Source organism: Amblyomma americanum, chromosome 3, assembly GCF_052857255.1.
Source record: "Amblyomma americanum isolate KBUSLIRL-KWMA chromosome 3, ASM5285725v1, whole genome shotgun sequence".
Classification (NCBI taxonomy): domain Eukaryota; kingdom Metazoa; phylum Arthropoda; class Arachnida; order Ixodida; family Ixodidae; genus Amblyomma; species Amblyomma americanum.
Window position 1 is genome coordinate 196,016,870 of NC_135499.1, and position 13,742 is coordinate 196,030,611.

Here is a 13,742-nt window from a genome sequence, read left to right on the forward strand (position 1 = left end):
GTAAAGGAGTATATACACCTAACATTTGGTGCGTGTTTTCTTCATTGTAATAATCTGTGAGGCATTATTATACATGGACTAATGCGTGGTATTCTCCTACAACCGCTAAATAATTTATAATCGAATTCCTTTCTCAAGTTGTTTCGGTTTCGGTTTTAATTGTTGATTTATGAGTTGTATGACGATCGTAACGTGATGAATGCAAAACTGCTCCATTCATTGTCATTCTGGCTCTTAAGGGAGGCTGGCTTCTGCACTATAGTGAATTAAAACAAAGAAGCAGTGGTTATATCGCAGTTTTTCATGCCTCACGTGACAAGTGACATACAGCATTGCGCGTTTTTATCGTGAAGACTCAAAAATTTCCCCGCCTCAACCGCTGGCTCATTTGCGGTGAAACTGCACACAGAGCTTGTATATTATGGTAACTGTTGTATCGTAGCAAGTTTCACAACGGTACTTACTCAGTGGAGCCGTGCATGAGGCGAAAACGTAACCGTCTACGCAAAGATAGGCGAACCAAAATCCGCAGACAACGTTTTTTCGCTGAAAGGCGGCTGTGGCGTCATCTGTTTTCGGCAGTGGAAAGCGTCACTATAAGGCCGCCGAGAAGATCGTTGCAAACAATATTCTTTGAAAGGTAAAGCCTCGTTAAATCAGTTGTTCTGATATTTTTTTCCCTCTCAACTAGCCAAAAATGTTGTAAGCGCTTCAGTTGAAGCAGACGAAACGGCCAGAACGACATGTTAAAAAAAAAAAAAGGGCCCGCGCTTCTTGCAACGCTCGCCGCGGCGGTTTGTTGTGACGCTTTCTAATGCCGAAAACAGATGGCGCCACTGTCGCCATTCAGTGAAAAAACGTTTTTTGTGGGTTTTGGTTCGCCGATCTCTACGTAGACGATTACGTTTCCGCATCATGCACGGCTCAACTAAGTAAGTACGGTTGTCAAAATCGTTACGATACAAAAGTTACCGTAATACGCAAGCTTTGTGTGCAGTTTCATCGCAAATTAGCCAGCGGTTGAGGCGGGGAAACTTTTGAAAGTATTCAGGATGAAAACGCACAATACTGTATCACCACACTCTGACGTTGGACGTGGAAATGGGCAGCCCTAGCGCTCGTCTGACACATTTCCTGATGATTGAATCCAACAATATATTGGAGAAAATGGGCCTGCATAACAATTGGAGAGAACTTACTGAAGCTGTTAGAACATCGCAAGTCGAAAGGCCAACATCCACATTCGCAGGCAGGAAATATCTAGAGCTAGAAAAATAGATAATCGTAGATAACACAGTGAACACTGGAACAGATCGGGGAAGAGAGCCATCTTATTATTTCCCCCATACCGAGAAACATGCATCCCATCCACGACAGAGGCAGAAGGAAAAGCAGGGTCGTACAGCTGGCCGCTAAGCTAGGCAAGTGCCACTGGGAACCATGGCCTACACTGATGCCGCGATAGGCACGCTAGGAGACTCCGTCTCGGTAGCCGTAGGAGGCACAGGCAGAACGTTAGGCGTTGCAAGACACCTAGACTTAACACCGGTCGTGGCGGAGGAGGTAGCGATAGCGATCGCTCTAACTCAGTCAGGTACCAAATATGTAGTAAGCGACTGCGGAGCCGCAATTAGAAATTGCAGCACGGGGCGCATCCACGTGATGGCGGCTAAATATCTAATGGTAAATTCCAATCGCAGGCCCGGAGCGGTCTGCACGCTCTGTGACAGAGCGCATGAATCCAGCGCAGAGCGCGCGGCCTGAAATTGCGATTGGAGTACACTTGCTCTGGCCAGAGCATGCAGGCCAGAGCATGTAGGGCGCCGCTATCGCCGCTATCGCCGCTGAAAAAGAACGTCACGCAAACTTCCGGTCAGATCCGCCGATTTCAGCGGAGCAGTCCCGACTGCTCCACGGAGCAATCTCGGCTCGGCAACCGCTCCCTGTCTACGAATGGAAGACGTGATCCGTGCCTCAGATCTGAGTTTGGAATACATTTGCTCCGAAAAGAGCAGGAAATGTTGCTCCAGAAGTGCTGCAACTCTGCGATTGGAAGTCACCATAAGAGACTTCATCCCAGCCGACAATATTCGAATCGTCTGGACCCCAGCCCACTCGATCGGGTCTGGTTGGAAACGAGGCCGCCTACAGGCCCGCCTGCTCCTCTTTACCACGGGGAGCAGGGGACACCTCAGATGAATTCAGCACTAAAGAGGAAACCAACACCTTTATATCATCACAGACAATCAGAAAAAGAGGAAAATGACCTATCCTCCTCCGGATAGAAGCTCGGCTGAGGAGCTATGACTGGAGAAGACTACAGGCTAGAAACGCGTCCCCGGTCTGGAGAAGCTGCACAGGAGGTGACACGAGGGAGAATGCGGAGGTCTGCGAGTTCTGCGAGCATACCGGAGAGCTCGCAGATGCCCCAGTGCTCCAGAGCATGGCAGAATAAATAATTCAGAGGAATGGGAGACCATACTCAGAAGCGCCGACCTTAGTATACAACGCTACGCTACCTGCCTGGCAGCAGAAGCTGTGCGACTAAGTCATTGCTAGACTTCCAGCTGCGACGCCAGCTGCCTCTCCCCGGACGCCTGCGTGCGGACCCGGAGGGGCACGGGTTTTCTTCTGGCGGAAATAAAGTTTCTTCACCTCACCTCTTTGACGTCATAACTATTTATCGACAGCTGAAACCGAAACACCATTACAGAGAAAAAATCGTTTAAAAAAATGAAAATTGGTTTTTTGGGGGAAGGAAATGGCGCAGTATCTGTCTAACATATCGGCGGACATCTGAACTGTGCCGTAAGGGAAGGGAGTGAAAGAAGGAAGGAAGAAAGAGGTGACGTAGTGGAGGGCTCCGGAATGATTTCGACCACCTGGGGATCTTTAACGTGCACTCGTATCGCATCTTTCCTTTTGATATCATGCCTTTCGCGCCGTGTTTGCTCTTGCATTATACGCGTGTTTCATATGTATACAGATGTCTAAGAGAAGACCTGTAATTTTGCAAATAATTGTAAGACAAAGAAGTAATTTTCAGAAATGGGATTTTGGAGGTAAAAATATGGCTTTCGCGGATAGTATAGCACCTGCCGCGGTGGATCAGTGGTTAGGGCGCTCGGCTACTGATCCAGAGTTCCCGGGTTCGAACCTGACCGCGGCGGCTGCGTTATCATGGAGGCAAAACGCTGAGGCGCCCGTGTGCTGTGCGATGTCAGTGCACGTTAAATATCCCCAGGGGATCGAAATTATTCCGGAGCCCTCCACTACGGCACCTCTTTCTTCCTTTATTCTTTCACTCCCTCTTTTATCCCTTCCCTTACGGCGCGGTTCCGGTGGCCGCCGATATATGAGACAGATACTTGGCCATTTGAACGAAGACGACACGCAACTAAAATTAGGTGTTGATATATAATCCGTGAACGGTACGTAGATTAAGCGTCGCGTCCAAGTTTTTGTTTGTCGCGTTCTCCATCGCACGCCACGGGCTTCGGTGTGCTGGCTATGCTTTAAAGTGGGTTCTGAATCTGGCGAACATATGACGCATAAAGTGAGTAATTTAAAAGTTTGTTATGAAGAGCTCGTGAGTCGTGAATACATGAAACCGTATAAAAGCTGAGACCCGGACGGATTCACAACACGCACACAGTGACGTTTGCGGTTTGGAAGGCTTCAGCAATTAGCCTTCAGAGTGAACTGGAAGATCGACAGCGCTCGCGGAGTCTGAGCCTGTGACCCTGAAAGTCTTCCCCAATTGCGGCAGAGAAAGTTGAGCCATTAGTGCACGCCTACGCGTACGTACGCAAAGTGGTAAGGTCGCGCATTAAATCATTCAGGTTTGCACAGGCCCCAGCACTGGAAGTGCTTCAGCGCAAGCTTCACGAGCGGAGTCGTTGGGCCTGTTTTGGAAACCGACTGTGCCACTGTGCTTGCAAGTCTGCCCTTGATCTGAGTCCGGGTGTGCGCACGAGACGTTTTACGGTTAAAATCGATCGTGCCCGAATTATTATTTGAAATATAAGACGGGATTCGAGTACTAAAAAAATATTTTAGTTGAATTACTAGCCGGAAAAATAATAAAACTGCTTCCGTGGCAGCTATGTATTGTTATAGCCAAAGTAGCTTCCTTTTACAAAAAGTGGCGAATGAAGCGCGAAACGAGTAAGAAGCGGTCCACCGCGGTGGCTCAATGGCATATGTGTTTGAAGGTTTTGTTCATGATCGCGACATGAACTGAGCGTTGCAGTGAGGGCGAATCCTTTTAAGGGTTCGCCCTCAGTACAGAACAGGACACCGGCGCTGCCCTTTGTGATGTCAGTACTCGTGAAGGAACCCCATGTTGTCCAACTTAATCCGGAGCCCTCCACTTCGTCCTTCCTCATAGCTCACACGCAGCTTCACAGCGTGGAACCTGACTCAGCATGACTATTTCTAATAACTATTGTAAACATAATATCACGAAGTGGTGATGGCACGCGAAATATGGAGACAGTGAAGATGAGAGGTGATGATGCATACCTAAAGAAATCAGCTATACAATCACGGACAAAATCTCATGGGAAGCGGCTCCATGAAGAAAAAACAATATTTCTTCTTTTATTGTTGCCCAGTAAGCCGGCATTTGTTTCAGCGAACAGAGTATACATGTCCTCTCATGCTTCCAGGATTTTCAATGAAATGGTTGGTCTGAACCCGCAGAAATGATTTTCTTTATCTGCGAGCTCCCGCCCCGTAAACTTTTGTCGTGACCGCACACGTGGTGCACAGACAATCAAGTGCATGCACGCACGCACGCACGCACGCACGCACGCACGCACGCAAGGCATTCTTCCCGCACATAGCCTGCTTCTGAGACGGGCGTTCTTTCTGACACTGGTGTCCAGGCCTTTGTATGGATGAATGGTATTAGAGCTTCCCCTTAGAAACGGCCGGGGTGATGGCGGATGCCACTAGGCTATAGGTATTTTAGAGCACAGCTTTTAGGCACCCGTTCCTGCATTCCGCGTCGTTGTCGCCGTAGTCGTCGGCGGTGTAGTCGGCGTAACCGGTTGTCCAAGTAGCAGAGCGAAGCGCCCCCTGGAAGGTGACTGCCACGGCAAGATCCCTCCTGGTGGGTGGCTATAGCAGCGTAATACGTCAACTGCCAAGCGGTGTCAGGTGGCGTGTGAACAGCTGCGCTCAAATCTCGCATTACCGACTACCGTAATCGTCTGTTAGTTTCTTTCATTTATGTTTTCAATATTTCAATCCTAACGAGTACTATACCCCGGAATTTCATCCTTTTCACCGCTAACTTTTACACTGTACCGACTCTGACCCGACCGACCTGCTTCTACCTACCTATCCTCCAACTGTTTGTTTCTAACGCCTGATGCATTTACATTACTTTCGTCACCCCTGAACCCTACAGGGCCTCGGGGGCCCGACTGCGCCCGCAAGAAGTGGGGTACTGCCTTAACAGCATGCCGAGATCGAAAATTTCCAGCCCAGCAATTGCTGTAGAGTTCATGCAGAAATAGAGAAGGTGGTTCAGCTCATGTTCATTGACCTCGAGTCTGCAATAAACGCAAAGCCGTGCAAAGATATTTGTGTCACTTTGCGCAAACGCACCACACAATATACAGTTCTTACTGGAGGCGAGGCTGGCAGAGCTAGGGTCCAATGGGCATGCGAGAACATATATGGTGCATGCGAGAACATCATTAATTGCAAGCGTTTTTTGTTATAGAGAAAAATAGGCCGGTTTCTAGCGGGGGCTGTTAATCTGGCGCGAGCAAGTATGTTCTTCTTTCCTATCACTGTCTATAGTGCATGGCTACCACCGTCACAGTACACGTTCATGCAGTTACGGATGAGTTAACCCAGCAACCGATTCACAACTAGTCTGCACATGGGCTAGCTTGGGCGAGAACGCATTCTTCTAGATTACCGATTTGAGGTTGGGATTAATCTACCAGTCAGTCCTGCTGAATCGGCAAAATTTTCGATGCGTATTCGTTATCGCAGCGATAGTAATAGTCTGTTGGACCGGGGAACTCATTAACGTCACCACTACGGGATCACGTGGTCACCTTTTCACCAATGAACACGAGGCACTGCAGCCGTGCTGATCTGGAGACCAAGCTTTCGCCAGGTGTGACCTTGCTATCGATAGAGGGCTGCAATCAGTGCTCTTTGGAGCTCTTTGGAGGGGAACAGAAGAGGTGACACTTCAAACTTTAAAGCAGTGACAGCGGAAACTACTGTTTTTACACCTCTTCGCACACGGGGAAATCAGCAGATAATTGATTTTAATGCGTTGGCATTAGAACGGTTACGTGAAAGAAAACCCGGCATACGATGTATGTCCAACAGAGCGTGGGACAGAAAAAAACTTACCGTACTTACAGCCTCGAACGAGATTCAAACCCGTGGCGGCGTGAACAGATCAGCTTCGCTTGCCGCTGCTTTAGACCACTCGGCTATCGCCGCTTTTTTTTTTCTTTATTGTCATTGGGCTAAGGCTGCAGCTTTTCTATCCGCGTGTTCGACTGCCATCCTCTCGTTGTTGTTGTTGCCTCAAATACGATGCACGTACCCGCGGTGGGGGATTGGCCAGGGTTTGGTGCAGATCGAAACAGGATAAATCTCATCCAGGTTTATCTCAAGCGGCTCATAAATAGAGAGGACTCTGAGAGAAAAAGAAAATCACGAATTTTGAGAGAGCTTGACGAAATCGGAATGAAAATCGAGGAAACAAAGCGGTGCGAGTAGAATAACTAAATGTTAAGAATTAATCAGAAAGAAAATAATTTTGAGAGGAAAGTAAAGGCATCGAGAAGTTAACACAAAAATCTCCCTGATTCAATTATTTACTTGTGACGAAGCTGACACACCTGCCTAATGGCATGCCCCTTGACGGTTGCACCGAAGGAGAGGAGGACGGGAAGAGTAAACGGCAGCCCTAACTGAGCGAGAGGATTTTGCAAAAACTGAATTCTCTGCCGTTCAAACCGCCGGCAGTAGAGGATGAAATGATCTACCGTTTCAACGCCGCCGCATGACGCACATAGATTCGACAGCGTGAACCCAGAACGGCATAAATATAGATTAAGACGAGGAATCCTACAGTGCAACAGCGTCATGGAAACCTCACATTGTCTTGATGCGCAGTAACGTATGTTCCATGAGAATTTCAAATGTTCGAAATCAGCTGTACCAAGGATGGGCTCATGGCTCAGGTAATGGTGTATTTGGTAACGTTCATAACGGGACGTAGTCAGACGGGTGAAGTTCGAAACGACATGGACAACAGGCCTATTGATGGCTGATTCGCTAAGAAATCGGCCATCGAATATGAAGTAATGCCACCGTACCCTGGGATCCACTGAAAGCGCACTTCTAAGACATGACGTGGCACAAAGTACATTAGGGATTGGTACAGGAAACTAGTTGCCGAACTTTTTAGTGCAGCCAAGACTGAGAGGCAGTCCGAGAGAAAGATATGTTGAGAAATGTTGCGGGAAACCTTTTGAAGGGCCAAACCAATGGCGAGAAATTCAGCAGAGAAAATTGCTATTATAATCAGGGACCCGGAGAGAATAATTCCAATTTAGTGTGTGGGAATAAACGCCTACCGCTGCCTTTTCGCCTTGTTGAGAGGCATCTGTGAAAATTGCAGCACGGACCGAATACTGAAACAGATATTCCTCCAGGAGATCCTTTAGCACATTGGCAAATAAGTGCTTTGCACATAGCGGCAGCGTATGGTCGAAGCAAACAGCTGGTGCAGCCTGCAAACTGCTGACGCATTGCACAGACCTAAGCGAGACTGCAATTCTAAACAATAGGTTCTCAGTAAACACAAATTGAGGCAGTTTGTAAAGCGGCCAATGTTTATCTAGAAACAAAGCTGGGTTAGTAAAAAAAAATTGGAGGAGCCAATCCAGGCATTGGCTCAAGTCCCAGTAAGAAGGTGCGCACTGTGAGAAGCTGGAAGCGAGAGTTCAAGTCCCGTACACGAGCTTCCAGAAAGAGGACACAATTCGCCACTGATTTTGGTAAACCCAGGCAAAGCCGTAGAGCGCGCCTCTCCGAAAGAACCAGAGGTTGAATTTTGTATCTAGGACAACCGGAGAACAGAACTCAACCGAACTCCAAAATTGGTCTTACGTAAGTCTTATAGAGAAATAAGAGAGTGTCTCAGTGCATACAGAATTTCTTATTGCTGATTCGCGTCAGGCGACCGAGAGCTCGCTCACCTTTGAGGACTATACTTCTGATATGAGGTCGCCAGTCTAGATGAGGGTCGTAAATTACACCTAGGTACTTTAAGGACTCAACTTGCGGGATTTTGGCGCCACAGTACAGTAGACAGATACGAAGAGGGGACGCTGGAGGAAAAACGAGAACGAAAGATTTGTTCACATTTAGAATTAAATGTAACTTTCCCAGCCATACTTCCAGGCCATTGAGGTTGGCCTGCAAAAGCTGGTAAAGTGAGTGAATGTCTCTAGCAGAAGCAAAAAAGGCGATGTCGTCCGCATACACATACTTTGACGACACCCTGAATTGGTATGTCCCGCATAAGTATGTTAAAAAGTAAAGAAGGCAGTACCAAACCCCGAGGCACACCCTTAGTCTGCGAAAAAGTCTCGGAGGTAAAGGAACCGTCAGAACAGAAGAAACGCCTATCTTTTAGGAATTCCTGAACCCATGCAAGAATGTAAAAAGGCGGCCGAATTTCGTCAAGCTTGTTTAATAGTATAGAATGCTCTACGCTGTCATATGCTTTAGCGATATCCAAAGTGACTAAAGCCGCGACCTCTTTCTTCTCTATTGCAATCCTAGTTCTGCTTTCCAAATTTAAATGTGCGGTACAAATAGGGCACCCCCGACGAGACCGCATCTGAGAGGCACTGAAGGCTTGTATTGCAAGGACGTGGTCTGTAAGACGGCTGTGAACAATGCATTCAATAAGTTAACTAAATTAGACAAGAGAGAATTCGGCCGAATGCTATCAATTACAAAACCCTTGTTAGGATCTTTGAGAATTAAGATTATTTTCGCAATTTCCCATTCAGGAGGGAGACAAGCTGTCTCCAGGGACACATTAACCATATGCAGTACGTCCGAGGTAAATTCTTCCACAAGAGACTTTAACATACCGATAGAGACCCCATCGCATCCGGGAGCTGCAGGTTTGAAGCCAGTTACAATGGAAGATAATTCAGAGGGTGTAACCGCAATGAAGTCTGCGCGCGGAGGGGTAGGACGAGTGGAACCGCCAACCGCGCTTCAAAGTGCAGAGCAAGGCCTTGTGCTATCTGGTCAAGTTGTTTTTCTGCATCCTTGGGTGGTAACGCCACTGACTGTCTAACATGAGAGGATGGCGTATTATGGTTTCGTTCCATGAATCGGTATAAAGCTTTACGGTTATTTGGGCTTGATAGATAACTGTTCAAATTTGCACTGTACTCCTTCTTCGCCTTACCAATGGTCCTTTTAAACGAAGCCGCGAAAAAATTGTAATGTATTCAATTCCGCGGGCAGTGGTTATGAGAGAGGGTTTTCCAAGCAGCTTTTCTAAGTCTATATGCTCTGTCACACTCATCATTCCACCGCAGGGAACGCTGTTTGTTATTGACCGTAGACTGCACCGTGAACACGGAACACTCAGAGGCCCCTAACACGGAATAGAGAACTTGGTTAGCGCGATCCAAGTTATCAGATGATGCAATGGAGGAGAAAGAGGATTGCACAAGTTTTTTGAAAAGTGTGTGGTTTACGAGTTTTTGTGGAGCCGCAGTCGCCCTTAGGGGAGAAGCTGCTATTGTGAAAGATATCGGAAAGTTGTCGCTGGAAGTACCACAATCCACTGTAGACCACGAAGAAACCTGCACCCCTTTCACAGCCAATGTTAAGTCAATAACAGACCGAGAATCGGAACGCAAGAAAGTAATTCCTGGACTGTTACAGCAGCGCACGTTCCTTGCCGACATCCATGACCAAAGAAGCTGGCCACATGCATCAGTACGAAAACCCCAAATGACGTGATGAGAATCGAAATCACCAGCAAACACCACTCTATTGTTAGACCACAAAATAAAATTTAAATGATCTGTGCTGTGGACACCTGAAGGAAAGTAAACATTAGCAACGGTAAGGGGAGCACACTGTGGAATTGCGATATCAACAGCCAACAATTCGCAGTCTGGTCTTTGAATCTGGTGTGACACATGCGCGCGATGAAAAAATTTAGAAGAAATTAATGTCAACAAGCCACCACCCCGGCCGCAATTGCGATCGGCTCGGAATACCCTAAAAGTTTTGAGAGAGAATGGCCTATAATAGGAGTAAGCCAAGTTTCTTGAAGTAAAATTATGTCTGGGTCGAATTGTGAGACAAGGTTCTGTAAATCGTGAAAAGAAGATACGACTGAACGACAATTCCACTGTAGTACCTTTAACCCCGCCATTGTTACTGTAAAAGCAGAGAGGCTGTGACAGCCACCTTTAACACATCAGTTTTATGTGGATTACTGGAGAACCTTTCTTGCTTTTGTTGCTTGGGAGGGCAGACTTCGACGGAGAGGAAGGAGCTCGACGCTTCTGGGAAGGATTCGCCATCTCGACGTCCGTAGTGCAAACGGTAGAGAGGCTGGTTGGTATCCCCGGCACCATGTACATGCACGGACGATGACGCAGCAGGAGTAGGAGCTAGGGGAGAAACACCAGAGAGGCTATGAGATGGACTAGTTGATGAAACGGGAAGGCCGACAGTTGAATGAGCAACCTGACTTGAAATGACCTGGGATAGAGCTTCACTGAATGTAGTCAGCATAAGGTCCACAACAACTGCAAGCGCCTTCTCGACAGCTGACACCACAGACTGTCAGCAGCGCCTCTGCCTCAGAACCAGATGACGTTGCAAGACCCGCATAAGATTGCCTCTTCCGATCTAATTGTGCATAAACATCAGCTCTAGAGCACCTTCTCTGCTGAATGATGTCCAGAACATTCTGCTCATCGGAACGTTTGGGACAGCCAGCATCATCAGCCGGATGAATGCCGCCACAGAGACTGCAAATGAGACGTTCAGATGTGCAGTGGTCTGCGGAATGGTTCTCCCCGCATAGTCGTCCACGCGTCGCAGATTTGCAAGCTTTGCTGCTATGACCGAAACGCTAGCAGTTCCTGCATTGCAACGGACGAGGATGTAGCGGGTCGACTCGGTACACTATGGGCCAAACCTTTAGTTCAGACGGTCATGAAGCTCCTGCAAATGTTTCAACCGCAGACTCTGTCGGCGCACGTGAGCCATTAGCATCTCTGGTGCAGAGGTAAACTGATAACACGCCAGCACCGGTGCCCTGAGAGTAGTCAAGTAGTTGCTGAGGAGAGGCCGATGGGTCCACGCCGCGGATGATCCCTTATGAACATGCGAGCTGTTCTGGAATAAAAGACTTTACTGGAAATGACGCGAAGGATGTGCAGCGCAGCAACACCGACACGCATTGAACACCGAGGAACGGCACAGAATGCCCCTGCGGCCGAAAGAGCGCACTTCAGAGATTTCCAGGTGGCTGCTGGTAACAGCCTTCAGCTGCTCCTGGATCATTTTAGAATATCTAAATTTTAGGGCCCCGTCTCCAGTGGGTACAAGCGCCACTGGGATGTCACTGAGGCCATTTCGATCGAAAGAGTCCAAGGCAAACTTTAGGCCGGCAGGCTGGCGAACCAGGGAGCTGGACCCCCACCCGGGGAAGCTAAACACATTGCACGAGGCCTAAGGGGACATTGACCCTAACTATCGGTACAGCAATAAAAAAAAAACACCTGGCCAAAACCCCAACACGTGGAACGGCCTCAAAGTAGAAGGAAGAAGGGAGTCCTGAGGATGCAACAAGATCAAACACAGGAACAGCGGCAGGAACCGGCAGGCCGCAGATCAGCGAACGGTTCGCTCTTGCGAACAGAATCGCAGAGAAGCCTGGAAATCGTCGCCGTTTTCTTCAACACTCGTCCTTGTGCGATACAGACTAGTTGGATACAACTTAAGTCTGCAGTGAAGTCCCGCCCGCGTTCAGGACCACCGCACAGGATTCCTCCACGACAAAAATGCAGTCCGCTGTTAAAACTTCTGTTGTCACCTAAACAAGAAGCTAATGAGGAGAAAAAAGTTTTAAGCTCTAGAATTTTGACACCTGGCTTGTTTAATAAAGGTAAACATTAAAAAGCTGATTCCGTGTACTTTTATGACTGGCTAGCGGAGTAATACAGTACGCCGCGGACCGTGGTCCAGTGCTAACAACTACTGTTTTTTTAAGTCGCATCAGCACGCGGCCACTTCCGGAAATTTGCCAGACCAAGTTCGAACGAGTGTCAGGTTTGAAGCCTACGCTTCGTGGCACTTCATCAAACGCAATTGATCCGACTTAATTGAGGCCTCATTTCACCGAATCAGACAATATCAGAAATGATTAAAAAAACTGGAAAGCATGACAAGCAGCCTTCCTTCCCACGTGTTAAAACTGCCAGCCTCTGGCGCTGTGGAAATAGTTGGCGCACAGAGAGCGCCACAAATCCCTGGCACACGTGTACTGACATCGCATAGCACACGGGCGCATTAGCTTCTTGCCCCCATAAAAACGCAGCCGCCGTGTTCGAACCCGACCGCGACGGCTGCGTTTTTATGGAGGAAAAACGCTGAAGCGCCCGTGTGCTGTGCGATGTCAGTGCACGTTAAAGATCCCCAGGTGGTCGAAATTATTCCGGAGCCCTCCACTACGGCACCTATTCTTCCTTTCTTCTTTCACTCCCTCCTTTATCCCTTCCCTTACGGCGCGGTTCAGGTGTCCAACGATATATGAGACAGATACTGCGCCATTTCCTTTCCCCAAAAACTTATTATTATTTTATATTATTATTATTATTATTATTATTATTATTATTATTATTATTATTATTATTATTATTATTATTATTATTATTATTATTATTATTAGTTTGCGTGACTGCACAAAGAGGGCGCCACGAGTCAGAGAGTTCATATATTGTAGCCGACTTACTAACACCTTCTTCTCAACGTCAATCGCATTAATCGACCGTGAATTTTTATTTTTACTTGTTAGGGCACATTATTGACGTCCTGAATTTTCTCGCAATGTTTCGAAGTTTCGCAGAGCCTATTAGTGGTAAAAAAAGTTCTATATCAAGGAAGTTGCCCTCCTAATTAGCCCGCCGGCGCATGTTTTAAGTCACCTCCGCCATCTCTTGTTCACGTTACATTATTAATCAACCATTTACGTATGTGTTCAGCTGTGTGGAGAAGGAAATTAATACCGTTTTCCTTCCCACTTTAAATAATTTAGTCAGCAATGTCTTCGTTGCTGGCATCGCCGGTTTCTCAGGGAATACAAACTGAGTTATCGTGTAACAGATATATAGATCTTAGCGCGCGTAATACTTATGCGACGTTGACTTGGCACTAAACAGAGCGTCTCAAGCTTGATCGGCCCACAGGCATAACGCATTTCTGCGCTGCAGTAATCTCCGTGTTGCTGTCTTGGCAACGTCGTCAAAGTTTTATGTTCTCTTTTATATCTGACGCGAGCATTCGTTTTCTAGGAAAATCTAAAATGTATTCTCTTCATGTAGGACCGCCAAAGGGAGCTAAATGTATGCACGATGTTAATGAAGGCAGAAAACTTGACGACGGTGAAATTTTACTAGTAGAAAACAAGTGCTTTGCTGCTT